General features: G+C 43.0%; 1 pseudogene; it reads right to left on the reverse strand.

The window, feature by feature from the left end:
- Positions 1 to 1,169: 1,169 nt before the first annotated feature.
- LOC147624039 (uncharacterized) lies at positions 1,170 to 6,924 on the reverse strand (annotated as a pseudogene).
- Between the last annotated feature and the right edge of the window lie 10,867 nt (positions 6,925 to 17,791).

Here is a 17,791-nt window from a genome sequence, read left to right on the forward strand (position 1 = left end):
GTGCCCAGTGGCCATGAAACTTTGCACAGAGGTCTAACCCATTGCCGTAGATGCCCCTACAAAGTTTCATCGCCATTAGGCAAGCACTGAACAAGTATGGCGGTGCGCCCAAATGGCCCCTTTTCACCATGTCCAACACACATGTGGGTATCTGGGGGCCTTTGTCAAATATGGTTTGATTTCTAGCTAGCCATATTTGCTTGAGTATATTGTGCCTCATAACTTGCAGGGCTGATACACTACTTTTATAGAGGGCTCGTAAAATTGAAGGGAGTTTAACCACCATAAATCCTCAAAATTAGTTGCCCAAGTTAGCCATGGGGGGGCTGATGGCTTCAAATTTAGCCAGGTAGGCTAGTAATACGTCTATGCACTCTAGTTTCAAGCCAAACATGAGAAGGATTTGGTATGTGTGTCTCCATCCACCCAGATTTCCATTCCATAGGTCTATCACCTTGCATACTCCTTTATTGCTTCTGTACCTAGCTCTCTTTAGATCCAGCCTAGCAAGGGGCTTCCGAAACATAGTGGGGTCCACCGTACTGAAAATGGAACGAGAGGGTTACTCTCTCTAGTCTGTTATTGTTATACCATAATAGAGAGTCATCTAAAGCTCTAAATTTGTTCACAAAGTCTAGTACAAATGAAGTGCCTTTCATCTTGAGAGGTGCCCTGCTAAGTAGCATGTTCTTCCATGTGAGTTCTTTCCAGAGGCCCCCAATAGATCTCAGTTAGCTTTCATCAGGTAAATGTCTAATCATAATAGCCTATGTTTGACTGCTTTCGGGTAGGGCCACCAAGAGCTTGGAGTGGGTGGCCAATGAGTGGGCTTCTAGATCAAGGATGCCAAGCCCTCTAAGATCTCTAGGAACCTATGGCGGCCTAAGTGTCTCTTTTGCCATAGGAAGGTCCTGATAGGACTAAGAAGCTCTTGCTAGTGTGTCTTCCGCATAGGGATCATTGGGGCATAGTGTACATAAAATAAGATAGCAATATTGAGTTTAAGACCTTGACTCTACCTTGCCACTTTAGTTAAAGAAAGGCCCACTTGGCCAATTTATTCTTAATCTTTGTAATATCTAACTAACCATCTACTTGCTGGTCAGCTCAAGTCTCAGAGGAACACCCATGTGCCTGACCACATTTCCTCTTTTTATAGTTTCCCCAATCTAGCAGGTGGCATCAACTGAAGATTCCTCAGAAATTGAGATGAGCTTTGACTTGTCCACATTACGTTTGGAGCATGACGCCATGGCATACAACGAGCATACAACTGAACTATATTAAGAGAATCTCTTAGATTATCAAGCAATGCTTGGAGAAATAGTAATGAGTCATCTACAAACATCTTAATAGCTAGTTACTTACCCTTAGGCCGCACTATGCCATTAAGTGAGTCATTAGCTAGGGCTCTCTCCACTGCGCCAACAAAAAGGTGTGAGTAGCTATATTAAGAGAATCTCTTAGATTATCAAGTAATGCTTGGAGAAATAGTAATGAGTCATCTACAAACATCTTAATAGCTAGTTCAACTGAACTATATTAAGAGAATCTCTTAGATTATCAAGCAATGCTTGGAGAAATAGTAATGAGTCATCTACAAACATCTTAATAGCTAGTTACTTACCCTTAGGCCGCACTATGCCATTAAGTGAGTCATTAGCTAGGGCTCTCTCCACTGCGCCAACAAAAAGGTGTGAGTAGCTATGGCAAATAGTAGGGGGCCCGATGGGCACCCCTGCGTGACTGATCTCTTCATCTTAAGGCTTTCCACCAGTATAGTATTAAAGAGAAGTGTTGACTCAGCCTACTCTCCAGATTTAGAATGATGTTTGCTCTCTGCGGCCTAAATCCTATAACTTCCATTGTCTTCTTCACAAATGTCCATTGTATTCTGTCATAGGCCTTGTCCATGTCACGCTCAAAGCGTGATGCACTTCTGATTTATCGGTTTAGCATAGTCTAAGATGACTAGTGCAGTTAGGGCAATGTCAAAAATGGATCTCCCCTTTATAAAACCATGTTAATGCTCTAATAGATACTTATGAAGAGATGAGGCCAGCCTAGCGGCAACCACTTTAGCCACAATTTTATACATTATTGTAATCATTGTTAGTGGCCCAGTGTTTCAAGAGTGAGTAGGCTGTTGTCTTAGGAATAAGTTTAATCATGTCCAGTTTAATGCTCTAAGTAGCCATGTTCTCCTGAAAAATGTTGTTGGCAATCTCAGTGTGACTGGGCAAGCTAGTTGGCGCCAAAAGTGTTGAGAAAATCCCACAATTATTCCATCCTAGCCAGGGGACTTGTTCTTGCCCATCTTCCATAATGATTCTTTACATTCCTCTTGACTGATATGTGTCTTACCAATTTCTAGTAGTGGAGTCAATTACAGGTTGAGTCCTACTTTAGCAATTCATTGTGAGCATCCAATCTGGGCTAGGATTGATCCTCTTCCTCACTTATGACTTTCCCTAAATATGAGAGCATAGTTTGGGTCATATCATTAGGGTCTGAAATGGTTTAACCCTATTCATTCACTAATTGCCAAATGATGTCTTTCTTTTGCTTCACCTTCAGTGCTTTAAATAATGCCTTGGGGTTGGCATCATTATGCTAACGGCATGCTTTTTTGCTAGGAGTCTTGCTCTATTTTCTCTATAACTCCATCTCATTCAACTGGTCTCTTACACTTAGCCATATTTTAAGATCCTTTGCCTGCATGGATCCACTCATTTTCATTTTGGCCAATGCTTCAACTTCATCTCTGAGTTGGGCCCCCAATACATCTATTCTCGCTTTGGCATGTTTGCCACAAGTAGCAATGGAGTGCTGGACTCTTCTGGTGAAGTTTCTCCAGTAGTCACCACACCTAGTTTGAGTTACACATTGAGCTTAAATGTATGTTGGGTCACTTGGTCTTGGAATTGAGCATCCTTTAGCATCTTGGAGTTGACAACCAGATTCTTTTTGTTTCCATTAGGAATGAGCATGCCTACAGCTTTTGCCTGGAGACTTATCATGAGGGGAAAATGGTTAGAGAAGGTGTGTTATGGGCAGACCTTGCATTTCATAGTGTGGTGGATCCATTCATCCCCATGGGATGCATAACATCTATTAAGTCTGGTTGAAGTGTTAGTGTACTGCAAGCTCATGTGGTTGTCTAAGGGTAGAGGACCAATGACCTAGGTGCCACAAATATGACATCAACCATTTGTCCTCAAGTTCCTTCCATTGATGCTTTTTTGATCTTGCTAAAGTGTTATGAGCATCAGTTCTATCTTGTGTATTGATGGTCATATTGAAATCCTCGAGTAGTGGCCACACCTCAAGTATATCTATTTTTTCTAGGTCTTTCCATAGTTTAGCTCTATCCTTAGCATGCATTAACATTACATATCCACTAAACCTGGTCAGATTTGCACTATTAAGCTTTGAGAGGGGTGATTGAAGACCACTTTGGGTTGCAGCTCTCTGCGGGAAATTATCATGGCACCATTGAATCCCTTGTCTCCCTTAGCATAAAAAACAAGGTGTTTGCCCCAATTACTTTTCCTTGGGTAGTTCTTATCCAGGTGATGATCCTGGATAGCCAATAGTTCCATAGTTGGATTGTTCCTAAGATAGTCCCAAAACAGGGCACTCTTTTTTCTTATTCTTATTCCCTTAACATTCCATGTGACTAATGAGAGCTTCTCCATGGAAAGTTAAGTATTTGTGGAGACTCTAGTAGGCTCCTCCTCAATATCTTCCATGTCTAAATCCTTACCCCCCTGACTGATTGAGTTGGATTGACTAAACTTAGAAGGGGATCCACTAATGTCATCTAAGATACTATGGGCCATCTTAGAAGAGGTAGTTCTAGCCCCATGTGGCATCTTCTTGAGGCTAGACCCATTGTTTTCAGAGTTGACTCCTCTCCTAGGAGGGGTTACTTCAGCAGCACTCTTGGTAGCAAGTGTGGCATTAGGTATCTCTCTCTTAAATTGGCTAATAGCATCCAATTCTTCTTATATTCTCTCTCTGACTATAGAGGGATGAGGTGGTTCTGGGGTGAGACATGCCTCCTCAATCATACCCAAGGGGGAAAATTTGTTAGTGAGACTTGGTGAATCTTTAGCTCTTGCTATAGACACACACACACACATGTACACACCGCACATACACTAATGAAAACACACGCTATCTCCTCCCACACAAACTATCTCCTACATAGAAATTCTCAGCCTCTCTCTCTCTCTCATGCACACACACACACACACACACTCTCTCTCTCTCTCTCTCTCTCTCTCTCTCTCTCTCTCTCTCTCTATGTCTTCACGCACACTCTCTCACATAGAAACTCTCTCTCTCTCTCTCTCTCTCTCACACACACACACACACACAGATTTACACACATATATATAATTTTAATTAATTAAATTTTAATGGTAGGGATGAGTGGTGAGGTGTGCTCACTCTCAAATAAACGCATCTTGAAAGTAATCTCTCTCTCTCTCTCTCTCTCTCTCTCTCTCTCTCTCCAGGTCTACCCCATCTCACTCTTTCTCTCTCGCACATTCTACACATAGGTGCAGATGTACGCACATGCATGCATATACTCTCTCTCTCTCTCTCTCTCTCTCTCTCTCTCTCACACACACACACACACACACACACACACGTACACACCGCACATTCACTAATCTAAACGCACACTCTCTCCTCCCACACAAACTATCTCCTGCGTAGAAATTATCTGTCGTCTCTCTCTCTCTCTCTCTCTCTCTCTCTCACACACACACACACACACACACACACACACATGTACACACCGCACATACACTAATGAAAACACACACTATCTCCTCCCACACAAACTATCTCCTACATAGAAATTCTCAGTCTCTCTCTCTCTCTCTCTCTCTCTCTCATGCACATGCACACACACACACACACACACACACACTTAAATAGATTTACACATATATATAATTTTAATTAATTAAATTTTAGATTACATTTTAATGGTAGGGATGAGTGGTGAGGTGTGCTCACTCTCAAATAAGATTGCAAACAAAATCTATTCTTGGATCAATGCTTCTAGTTTGCGCCATTCCGAATTTCAGAATCTGCTACAGGATATGAATTTGCAAGTCTTGGAGGTCTTGCAAATTCATGATGTTCATTGGCTTGCAAGAGGGAGTGTGATGCAGAGACTTACCAAGTTAATGCTAGCTATCATGAGCTTTTGGGAGGAGAGTGCTCTAGGATGGTATGCTAAGTTGTGTGTATATAAGCTTCTATTTTGCATCTACCTACTTGTTGCAGATGTTCTACATGACTTAAACATTCTTAACAAAAAGTTCCAAGAGGAGTTGGCAGACATAACATTCATCAGTACCGACATCGAAGTAACACTCGGATCACTGAAGATCAGAAGGGATGGTTTATAGGTTAAGGAAGGCCTTGTATGGTCTTAAACAGGCTCCTAGGGCTTGGAATCAGAAGATTGATTCCTTCTTTCTCCGGACTCGATTTCAGAGATCGGTTGCAGATCCCAACCTATATCTCTTTCGGGAACGCGGCATGGTCACATTAATCATCCTTTATGTGGATGATCTCATTCTCACCGGCAGTCATGTGGAGCACATTAGAGTGACAAGGGCTGCCTTGTCAAAGGAGTTTGAGATGACTGGCTTAGGCTTACTCCACTTCTTCTTGGGATTGGAGATCTGGTAGACCCAGAGGGGGTTCTTTGTCTCTCAGCTACGGTATGTTCATGAGTTTCTTGAGGCCTTTGGGATGGAGAACTGCAAGCCTATTACGTCGGCGATGGACCCGAACACGAAGCTGACAGTGAATGATCCTTGTGAGCCAGTTGATGCCTCTTTGTACTGAAAGCTGGTTGGTTCATTGATTTGGTTGCTGAACACCAGATTAGACTTGAGCTTTTCTTGCAAGACCTCCAAGACTTGCAAATTCATATCATGTAGTAGATTTTGAAATTCGGAATGGCGCAAACTAGAAGCATTGATCCAAGAATAGATTTTGTTTGCAATCTTGTCAATATAAGAGAGACAAGGAAAACATTTTGATGTATCCAAAACAGCAAGAGCTTCCCTGTGGGCAATGCAGTGAACACTAATGAGGCATGGTACTTCTCTTTTGAGTTTGGCAACGAGTCCATCATGTCGTCCAAGCATAGAGCTATCACCATTTGTAGCTATTCCAATTAGTCGTTGCTTGTTAAGGCCAATTTGGGTCATCACTTCCATAATGGCATCAAATTTTGTTTGTGCAGTCCCATCAGAAACAACAATGAGCTTTCCAAACTCAATGTTGCGTACACCCATTCCTTTTGATGAAAGAAAAGAAATATAGATGATCAAGTGTTTCTCTAAAGCTCTATCAGTAGATTCATCTACCATTAAAGCATAAAAAGGACTCTCCAATAGTTCTTCAAGTTGTACTTTGTGAAGATATTGTGATATAGAGAATAAAAATTCCTTTCCAGCCATCATATTTGTGTAAGGAGTAATCGTGTTGAAGAGGCATACCTTCCACCTTTAAAGTATAGGCTAGTTGTCACACCTTTTCAAACTTTCTGATTGCAAGATCTTCGTCACTTGTGAAATACATCAGCTTCATGCAAGTGATCAGCCTTTCTTTGTTTCTATCTTTAATTACCACAGCATGCTATGGAAGTGTAGTCCCCTTTGTTTCATGATAGTTTCGCATTGCAGCCCATTTGTGCTCCCGTGATCACATGTGCTTTCTTATTGCATCCCTCTTCATAGTCTTGCACCCTTGGCCAACACCCCATGGCCCCTTAACTCTAAACTTTTCACACCATTCACACTTCATGAATTCTTGTTCACCTTTAACAAGTCGAATGAGAAACGGATACTTTGATTTCCACTCTGTACGAAACTTTCTCCGCCTCACTTGTTTCTTCTTCTTACTTGTTGAGGGATCTTCATTATTGGTTGGCAAATCATCTTGGGGCATACCCAAAAGGTCCATGTCTTCAACGACTTCGTCTTTACTTGATTCACTCTCTGAGTCCTCATCAGACTCACTTTCGGAGCCAAATATATTGTGCAATGTTTCTTCTCGTTCTCTCTCTTTATCTTGCTTACTTTGAAGCACTTGAAGGAGACTATGTTGGCGGGCCATCTAATTAAAAACAGTTTTCTATTATAGTACATTGTTTTCTATTTCATCTTACCTTGAATTAATGTTAATCTCTTTCATTTTATAGACATTGATGTCATGCTACAACCATATAAATTATAGATTCAAAAGAAAGATAGGGACATGCATGAGAATCATGCATTTCTTTTAGCTATTCAGATGAGTGTAAATAAGCACCAAAGATGCACGAGAATCATGCATTTCTTTTAGCTATTCAGATGAGTGTAAATAAGCACCAAAGATGCATGAAAATAAGAATACAATGATTGTAAATAAAAGTTTTGGTACCTGGAATGTGAAGCTTGGAGTCGTTAACTTGAAATTCAAGATGGCACACAAGCAAGACGATGTAGGAAATTAGGGCTCTTGCATTCTAAAACCATAGAAAGATTACGAAGTTAGACATGAACATGCATGAATTGATCTCAACAACTAGATACTCATAAACCTAAATATACACTTAACATGAAATAAAACTTGATGTGATTATTACTATTAGATATTACCTAGTAAAATACTAAGAACCAAGAAGCTTGAGGAGTTTAGATTGCTTCAGATCACGTGAAAGCGTTGTGTTCAAAGTGGTAGATCAGATCTCTCATTATATAGCATGCTCATCAACCTTTGAAATACCCTTGGAAGTTCAAAGGTAGAGGTCTTTTGGTGCTCTAATTTCAGAGACTCTTGAGCCCTTTAATGCCCAATTTCAATTTATTTTAATGACTCAGAAAAAAACCATCACGCCTAAAGGGAGGAAGCAAACTTCTATGTCAAACAAAGAGAGAAAGAGGGAAAGGAAGGCATGCCTGACGATCGTGCATATCTCCGGGGCTGCTCGCAATCGTGCATAGCTCCTTGATGATCCCGAGCTTGATGCAGGGGGCTGGCCGTTGCTTGCAATCGTCCATAGCTGCTCTCGAGCCTCGCTTCTTGTCACGCACAAAGATACAAGCAGTCGCGCGCGCTCTTTGGCTGTTTAAACTTTGCGTAGCTTAATCCTTTCTGTTGGCAGCTGCTCTCGAGCCTCGCTTCTTGTCACGCACAGAGATACAAGCAGCCGCGCGCGCTCTTTGCCTGTTTAAACTTTGCGTAGCTTAATTCTTTTTGCCCTATGTATATTATGTTGGCCTTTTCATATTAGTCCTGCTCCAGCTTGTGTATAATATTTGGCCTTTCCATATTTATTATGTATTGTGTACTATATTATATATATTTACTATATTATATATATTATATAGGATATATACCCCTGGTCACTTAGACCCCTAAGGCTAGGTGCCTGTTAGATATCCGTAACGCCGCTACGGGCGTTACCACAAGAGGGGACGGCCTCTGGCTCACCACCCAGCCATAGAGGAAGAATGAGGATTGCCCCTCATCCCCCAGGCTATATAGTGTGTGGCCTGCCGTCCACACTAGCCTGGCCGCCCATGACTCCGCATGGGCGTCCTCTGTCACTGAACCCCGGACATGGCCATCCGGTCTGCCGTTGGTCACTGGCATTACAGCCTACGTGACATTACCCCCCCTTAAGAAGAGTTTTCATCCTCGAAAACAAACTGGGGAAACCTTATGGAAATTGCACTACGGCGTTCCCAGGTTGCCACCTCCTCATCCCTATCTGTGCATTTAACAAGTACCTCCTGGTACACTTTATGTCGGGTTTGTCTGTCACGATACTCTAGAATCTTATCAGGTTCATGTGGTATCTTTGGTGGCTCTATCAAGTCCACCAAAATCTCTGGAGAAACTGCGTTCTCTAACCCGTGAACTGATTTCTTCAGTTTACTGACATGGAAGACAGGATGGACTTGAGAACTCTCCGGTAACTCAAGTTTATATGCTACGTCCCCAATCTTCTTAAGGATTTTAAAAGGACCACAATATCTTGGAGAAAGTTTATCACACTTTCCCGTTTTCATGGTTTCTGACTGCGCAGGAACCTTGAGGAATACAAAGTCACCTTCTGCAAAGGTCACCTTTCTTCGTCCTTTATCCGCATAAGTTTTAGCGCGATCCTGAGCGCTACGAATGCTCTCACGTGCGGCTCTGAGCATATCATCCATATCTTCAAGGAAATACAGATTGAATCTTCTCCTTTTCTAGGCCTACAGCCATCGGAGATCTCGGCTGGAATCCATACATTAACATGAATGGTGTAAATCCAGTCGCTGAGTGTTTGGAGCTGTTATATGCAAACTCTAGTAAGGGCAAGTACTCTTCCCAATTAGATTGCTTCTTACTAACATAAGAACGCAACATATCCTCTAGAATTTGGTTAACTCTTTCAGTTTGACCATCAGACTCCGGATGATCTGCCGTACTCATACTCAGAGTAGTATCTAGTTTTTTGAAGACTTCTCTCCAAAAATGACTGTTGAACTTTATCTCTATCCGACACTATATCTGCGGGCAGGCCATATAGCTTGTAGAGATGTTCAATAAAGAGTTTTGCCAACTCTGGCGTTTTTACAGTTTTCTTCGTGGCGATAAACTTTGCCATTTTAGTTAACCTGTCCACTACCACCCACACCAAGTCATTCCCTCGACTCGTCTTGGGTAAACCGGTAATGAAATCCATGGAAATGCTTTTCCATTTTCCTTGAGGAATCTCCAGCGGATGGAGTAGTCCTCCAACCTTAAGACGTTCATGTTTATTGACCTGGCACTTACTGCATTTCAGCACATAAGTCTGGACATCCTTAAACAAACTAGGCCAGTAAAACTGTCTTTTTACTAGTGCATAGGTCTTCTGAATCCCAGGATGACCCGCACTTGGACTATCATGACTTTCTTTAAGAATTTGGACCCGAAAGTCACCAATAGTTGGTACACATATTCTACCCTTGTAGAGTAAGTACCCGTCGTCAATGGAGTAATTAGCATATTTCTCCCCCCGACGAAGTTTATCACTCCCCTTTGAAGCCGTGGCGTCAAAGGTGATGAAGGGCCTACGTCAGAACTCTCCGGCTCCAAACTATACCCAGAAGACACGGCTAGTCTCTCCGGACTAACTCTCGCTTCCCTTCTCGTTGCACCTTCGGCCAGTCTCTCCGGACTAGCAATACGTGCCAACGAGGGAGGTGGTCGCGTCTGTGAAGAAGTGCGTACGCGTACAGCACGCCAGACCTCTGTAAAAGATGGATCATGCTCACATAAACCACGTAGTGATTCCAAGAAATCATTCTTGAAGACTGTGAAACTAAGTTCATTAATCTGTGGCATGCGACTAAGTGCATCTGCCACCATGTTATACTTACCTTTTTGGTAACGTATCTGAAGGTCAAACTCCTGTAGAATCTCCACCCACCGAGCTTTTCTACTCTTCAGTTCATTTTGACTTGAAAGCCATTTCAGACTTTCATGGTCCGTCTGGACCTCAAAAGTAGCACCATATAAATAGTGTCTCCACTTTTTCAGTGCATGAACTATCGCTAGTAACTCTCGCTCGTAAGCCGAGTAGTTACGCTGCGCACGATCTAACTTTTTACTCTCAAATGCAATTGGGCGTCCCCTTTGCATAAGTACGGCCCTAATGGCCTCATTACTAGCGTCTGTTTCCAAAACAAACGGCTCATTTGGATCCACAATAGTCAAAACAGGTGCAACTGCTACGGTCACCTTAAGCTTATCAACGCTTTTCTGTTGGGCTTCTCCCCAACTAATGTTTTTTGTTTTTGACCATAACTGGTCAGTCAACGGGACTGCGATCTTCGCGTAGTCCTTCACATACTGTCGGTAGAACCCCGACATGCCAAGAAAAATCTGCAATTCCTCGAGATTCTTCGGCGTTGGCCATTTAAGAATAGCCTCTACTTTTTCTGGCTCCATCCGCGTACCATCAGCGGATATAATATGGCCAAGATAGTGAATTTCTGTTTCAAAAAATTCACATTTGCTCTTCTTCGCAAATAGTTTGTGCTCTCGCAACAACTCGAACACTAGACGCAAATGCTCTATGTGTTCTTTCTGTGTCGCAAATGCTCTATGTGTTCTTTCTGTGTCTTACTGTACACAAGAATATCATTTAGGAAAACTACTACGAATTTTCCCAGATATGGACGTAAGATGCTGTCCATTAGCGTCATAAACGTCGTTGGAGCATTGGTTAGCCCAAATGGCATGACCAAAAACTCAAAATGCCTGAAACGGGTCCTAAATGCTGTCTTCGCAACATCTTCTGCTTTTATTCTAACCTGATGATACCCAGATCTCAGGTCTATTTTTGTAAAGTATCTCGATTCATAGAGTTGATCAAACAACTCATCCATGCGTGGCATTGGATACTTGTTCTTAATCGTTATCTGATTAAGAGCCCTATAGTCTATGCACATCCGCATAGATCCGTCTTTTTTCTTTACCAGAAGAATAGGCGATGCCCACGGACTTGAACTAGGCCCAAGGTTGATGTGTACGTACTGTACGTTGCGTATATGTACGTACTGTACGGTGTTCCGTACAGTAAAATTTTTTATGTACGTAAAAATACGTACCATTGGCAAACAATAGGACATTCAACACCTTTCTACATTTAAGGTACATAAAAGTTTAAAACATTCAAGAATCAAAATAAACCACTTTGCATGTAGTATGTACTAATTTCAAAACACACATCATATACTTGACACAATGGCTGTCAAGACGAAATAGACGTAGAAAGGCTCATACTAGAGCATACAAATAACAAATGTCTGATGTCAACCTAAAAGGCTCATACTAGAGCATACAAATAACAAATCATAAATGTCTGATGTCAAGAGTCAAGACTCAAAAGTAAAAAACACTAAGCAATAACAAAGAGTCTCGACTCGACTCTCGAGACTCTACTCTCTGAATCTCAAAACTCCTCATCGGATGAGGATGATGACACTCCTGAAGAGAGCAAGTCCCCATCTGTCAGGACGTTGCCCTCTTCATCATACTCTGGCTCTGCCATCATACTCTGCTGTCCTGGATCATCATCCTCCGTAGGCTGAATGAGAGGAACAGCCTCATTTGCCCGTCTCCGAGGAGTACGGACAGGAAGCTTTCCTCGCCGAACGGTCTCTATGTTAGAAATAATGTCCTGACATTATTATGGGCAGTGGCCAATGTATTAGGACCGGCCGGGCACTTTTTACTCACTTTAAGTGAGGTTTTTTCCCCGCGCCCAATAAGGCGCCCAACTTACCGTTATGTGAAACGGGCACCAGTTAGGGTTATTATATGCCCTAAGTTTTGTAACAATCTTATCTTCATTTTTTGAGCTCCATCGTTTTGCTTCAGGCCTCCACACGTTTTTCTTCTGTTTCTTCGCGTGCTCCACACCGTCTCTCACTCACAATTGGTATCAGAGCTGGTTGTTGTTCCTGCTCCCGCCTTCCCTACTGCTGGTGAAGCACTTTCGTCGCGAAGAACACTCTCTACTGTGCTGGTTGCCTGCTTCTGGTGCTGAAAAACAGGTCGCCCTCCTTCTACAGACCTGGGCGACTGCTTTCTGTGTGTCTCGGGCACTGTTCTGGTGCAAAAAGCAGTGCTGGTCGCTTTTCTACAGGCCGTACAGCATCTGTGCAGCACGTGTGGCTGCTGGTTGCTGTTTTTCTGTCCGTACAGGTCTGCACGACCAGTTTTGCTGCTGTTTTCTGATCGTACAGCAGCCGTACAGCTGTCGTACAGCCCTATCTGCTGTTTTCTGTCCGTACAGTTCCGTACAGCACCTGCTGGTTGCTGTTTGCTGTCCGTACAGCCTTCCGTACAGCGTTGTACCGTCTTCTGCATCAGTTCGTACCTCAGCAATCTGCAGCAGCAACTCGGGTGAGTCTACCTGCTGAATTTTGGAGCTTAACTGTGAATTTTGTCAGCAAATCAAGTCCGAAATTTGGGGCTTTTGCTGTTTTTGTGTTGCCGCACAATCTGTGACAGCTCCCACAGGTTTTTTGTGGGAATCAGAGAAATTTGAGCCACCAGAAATTTGGGGCTTTTGTTGCTGTGCTGTCTATCTGTGTGAAACAGACAGTCTCCAGCAATATTTGTGGACTCTTGTGCAGTCAGTCTCTTTTGCAGGTTACAGTTTGCTCTCATGGCAAGAACACTGCTGATGTGTTTGGGATTTTAGCCCAGGAAGATAAGTTGGATGGAACCAACTATTCCCTGTGGAGCTTTATGATCAGGAATCTGCTAGTTGCAAAGAATTTGTGGAATTATGTAAGTGGAGCTGAGGCAAGGCCTATGCATGTGGCCCCAGCTACCCCTCCACAACATGGCAGGCAGCAGGTTGTACTACCAGCTCCTCAGGCACCTACACAGGAACAAACTAGGTGGGATTCCAGGGATGCTCAGGCACTCTCTTTGATTGCACTTTCAGTTAAGAGGTCCATTATTCCGCATATCCGTTCATGCAGGACATCTCAGGCTGCATGGGATACTTTGGAGCACATGTATCAGGCTCGCAATGAGGCTAGAGTTGCCTTTTTGAAGCGGGAACTATCACACTTGTGCATGGATGAGGGTGATTCTATGCAGGATCATCTTACGAAGATTCAGGATTTGAGAGAACAGCTCTTGAATATTGATGAAATCATTTCTGATGCTGAGATGGTCACCACTACACTTAACTCTTTACCGAGCTCTTATTTGGGTTTTCATACATCTCTTCACTTGTCCACCATGAGGGGTAATCCTGTCCCTCTATCCTTTCAGGAATTGGTTGGACTTTTGTTGCAGGAAGAGTAGACTCGGAAAAATGTCATGCAAAGGGGTGGTGAGCAAGCATTCTTTGCCAAGAACAAGGGCAAAGGAAAATCTGGTGCATATAAGCCTAAGTCAGAATCAGGACAGCCATCTAGTAAAGAGAAGGATGATGCACAGAAACCTAAAAAGAAGGGTAAGTGCCATTACTGCAAGAAGCCAGGTCACTATATTCATGAATGTTATAAGAGGATAGCCAAGGAAAAGAAGAAAGAGTCTGGTAATTCAGTTGAAGACTCTTCAGATGTGGATAACAAGAAAGATGATGCCACAGCCAACGTTGTGGAAGAGGATTGGTGCTTCTTTACTTGCAGCTATGATCCCTCAAATGAGGTTCATTCACTCAGTGTGAGTGAAAGTGGTGATGTATGGTTCTTTGACAGTGGTGCCTCAAGGCACATCACGTCCAGAAAGGATTTGTTTGGCAAGATGGTACCTTCTTCTTGTGGCAGAAAGGTTACGTGTGCAAATAATGCTTCTTATCCAGTTCAGGGGATGTTATGCTTACAGCCATTAATGGCTCAGAGTTTCTCCTTCAGGATGTATTGTATGTGCCTGGGATAAAGAAGAATCTTCTCTCAGTGTCTTCTTTTGCAAAGAGAGGGCTGGTTGTTTCCTTTGAGGATACTAAATGTATGGTCCGTGACAGGGAAAGTGACTTTGCTTTGGTTGCTACAGGGACCTTATGTCGCGGTTTGTACCGTCTTGATCCTTATGAGAGGCACAGTGCATGTGTTGTTTCTACCTCTACATCTGCTATGCAGGATGCAGAGTTGTGGCATGCCAGGTTTGGGCATGTAAATTATGGCAGTCTCATGGCACTTCAGAAGCTGAAAATGGTAGATGCCCTACCTAATTTAGAGACTCCTCCCAGACATGTGTGTGAGGGATGTATTTTGGGAAAGATGCATCGTCAGGGTTTCAAAAAGGATGGAGTTGTTAGAGCTGTCCGCAAATTGCAGCTCATTCACAGTGATGTATGTGGTCCAATGAGGACACAATCCTTGGGGAGGTCATTGGTATTTTGTTACTTTTATTGATGACTTTTCCAGATATGCCTGGGTGTATGCTTTGAAGAACAAATCTGATGTCTTTATGCATTTCCGACATTATGTCAACATGGTTGAAAATGCAACAGGACAAAAAGTGCAGACTCTCAGAACTGACAGAGGGGGGGAATACTTATCTAAAGTATTTGATGCTTTTTGTTTAGAGAAGGGCATAGTACACCAGTGTACTACACCATATACACCTCAGCAGAATGGTGTGGCCGAACGAAAGAATAGGTCACTCATGGAGATGGCCAGGTGTATGCTGAAAGCAAAGGGATTGCCACATAAGTTTTGGGTGGAAGCTCTTATGTGTGCCACTCATGTGTTGAACAGGTGCCCTACAAAGGCACTCAGATCTGTTACACCCTATGAAGCTTGGTTTGATCGGAAACCTAGTGTTGATTATTTTCGTGTGTTTGGTTGCTTGGCTTATGCACATGTACCACAGGAGCTTCGTGGGAAGCTTGATGATAAAGCCATAAAGTGCATATTTGTTGGCTACAGCAGTCAAAGTAAAGGGTACCGTCTCTATAATCCTGTCACACGGAGGATTTTTGTGAGCAGAGATGTTGTTTTTGCAGAGAATTCAGCACAACCCATTGCTGAATTTAAATTTCAGCAACCTCAGGAGTCTTTTGATGTATTTGAAGGGTTGTTACCCATTGGCATGGGAACCACAGCTGATATACCGGCTGAATTTCAGAATTTGCAGCCACCACCTCGTGTGTTTGATGCTTTAAATCAGCCCCAGGCTGAGCCTGACATACAGCAAGCAGAAGAGGATATTGTTGTACAAGAGAGGACAGCTTTGCAAGAAGCTAGAACCATTCCTCGTTGGGCTATACAGACTCTTCAAGAGAGTAGACTTGCTGCTCCATTACCAGGTAGGACACGTAGGAGTACACGTGAGGCTGAAAGCTCTCACTTTTCAGAGTCAGCTTGGGTGAGTTCTCTTATGGATGAAGAGGAACCTGAGAGTTTTGAAGATGCAAGTGAAAATCAGCATTGGATGCAGGCCATGCAAGCTGAATTGGATTCTATTGATAAGAATCATACATGGGATTTGGTGGATTTGCCTCCTGGCAAGAAGGCAATTGGTACAAAGTGGGTTTATAAGGTTAAACGCAAACCAGATGGTACCATTGACAGGTACAAAGCAAGGCTGGTTGCTAAGGGCTATGCTCAGAAAAAGGGCATAGATTATGAAGAAACTTTTGCCCCCACTTCTTGGATGACCACCATCCGTGTTGTTGTTGCTATGGCTGCACATTATGGCTGGTTTGTACATCAGTTGGACATAAAAACAGCCTTTTTGAATGGTGATCTTGAGGAAGAGGTTTATGTGATACAACCTCTTGGTTTTGCTATGTCTGGTCAAGAGCACAAGGTGTGCAAGTTGAGGAAAGCTTTGTATGGCTTAAAACAAGCACCGCGTGCCTGGTATGCAAAGATTGATGCATTTTTGACTAGCCAGGGGTTCACCAACAGTCCAACTGAAAGCACCCTCTACATCAAGAGAGATGGGGGGGGATATTTTGATAATCATTCTTTATGTAGATGATATGTTGCTCACAGGTACTGATGCGGATAAAATTTCAGATTTTAAGTCCGAACTCAAATCTGCATTTGAGATGTCTGATATGGGTATGTTGCACTATTACTTGGGCATACAGTTCATACAAAGTGAGAAGGGTATCTTTATGTTACAGTCGAAGTATGTACAGAGACTGTTGGAAAGATTCAAATTTCAAGATTGTAAGCCTATTTCCACTCCTATGGAACCAGGGCTGAAACTTACAGTACATGATGGCAGTGAATCTTTTGATGCTATTCTCTATTGTCAGGCTGTTGGGTGCCTGATTTACTTGTGCAACACCAGACCGGATATTCAGTATGCAGTATCCCAGGTGAGCAGATATATGCACAGCCCACGGATCCTTCATTGGCAAGCTGTAAAGCGTGTGTTTCGTTACTTGCAAGGCACCAAGTCTTATGGCTTGATGTTTCCCAAGGGGGGTGACTTGCATTTACATGCATACAGTGATTCAGATTGGGCTGGTGACTTCGACACAAGGCAGTCTACCAGTGGTAATTGTTTCTTTTTGGGACACTCATGCATTTCATGGTTGAGCAAGAAACAATCTACAGTAGCTACCTCGTCTTGTGAGGCTGAGTACAGGGCAGCTTTCACAACGACAGTGGAATGTGTTTGGCTACGCAGACTCTTGGCAGATCTTCATCCTTTATTGGAGGAGCCTACTCCGATTCTCACTGACAGTCAGAGTGCTATTGCAGTAGCACGGAATCCTGTGTTTCATGCACGAACGAAACACATAGAGATACATTATCATTATGTCAGAGAGAGACTTCATGCAGGGGAGATCAGCATGATCTATTGTCCAACACATGACAATGTCGCAGACATTTTCACCAAAGCTTTACCTCGAGAAAAGTTTGAAGCTTTCCGCAAAGCTTTAGGCTTACTTCCTTTTGGTGATTGACATCATGCCTTGTACCCACATTGGCACTGCAGGGGGGTGTTAGAAATAATGTCCTGACATTATTATGGACAATGGCCAATGTATTAGGACCGGCCGGGCACTTTTTACTCACTTTAAGTGAGGTTTTTTCCCCGCGCCCAATAAGGCGCCCAACTTACCGTTATGTGAAACGGGCACCAGTTAGGGTTATTATATGCCCTAAGTTTTGTAAGAATCTTATCTTCATTTTTTGAGCTCCATCGTTTTGCTTCAGGCCTCCACACGTTTTTCTTCTGTTTCTTCACGTGCTCCACACCGTCTCTCACTCACACTCTCGTCGTGAAACTTCTGGATCTGCAT

This window comes from Cibotium barometz, chromosome 26 (genome assembly GCF_041138505.1).
Source record: "Cibotium barometz isolate CiBa-2024 chromosome 26, ASM4113850v1, whole genome shotgun sequence".
Taxonomy (NCBI): Eukaryota; Viridiplantae; Streptophyta; class Polypodiopsida; order Cyatheales; family Cibotiaceae; genus Cibotium; species Cibotium barometz.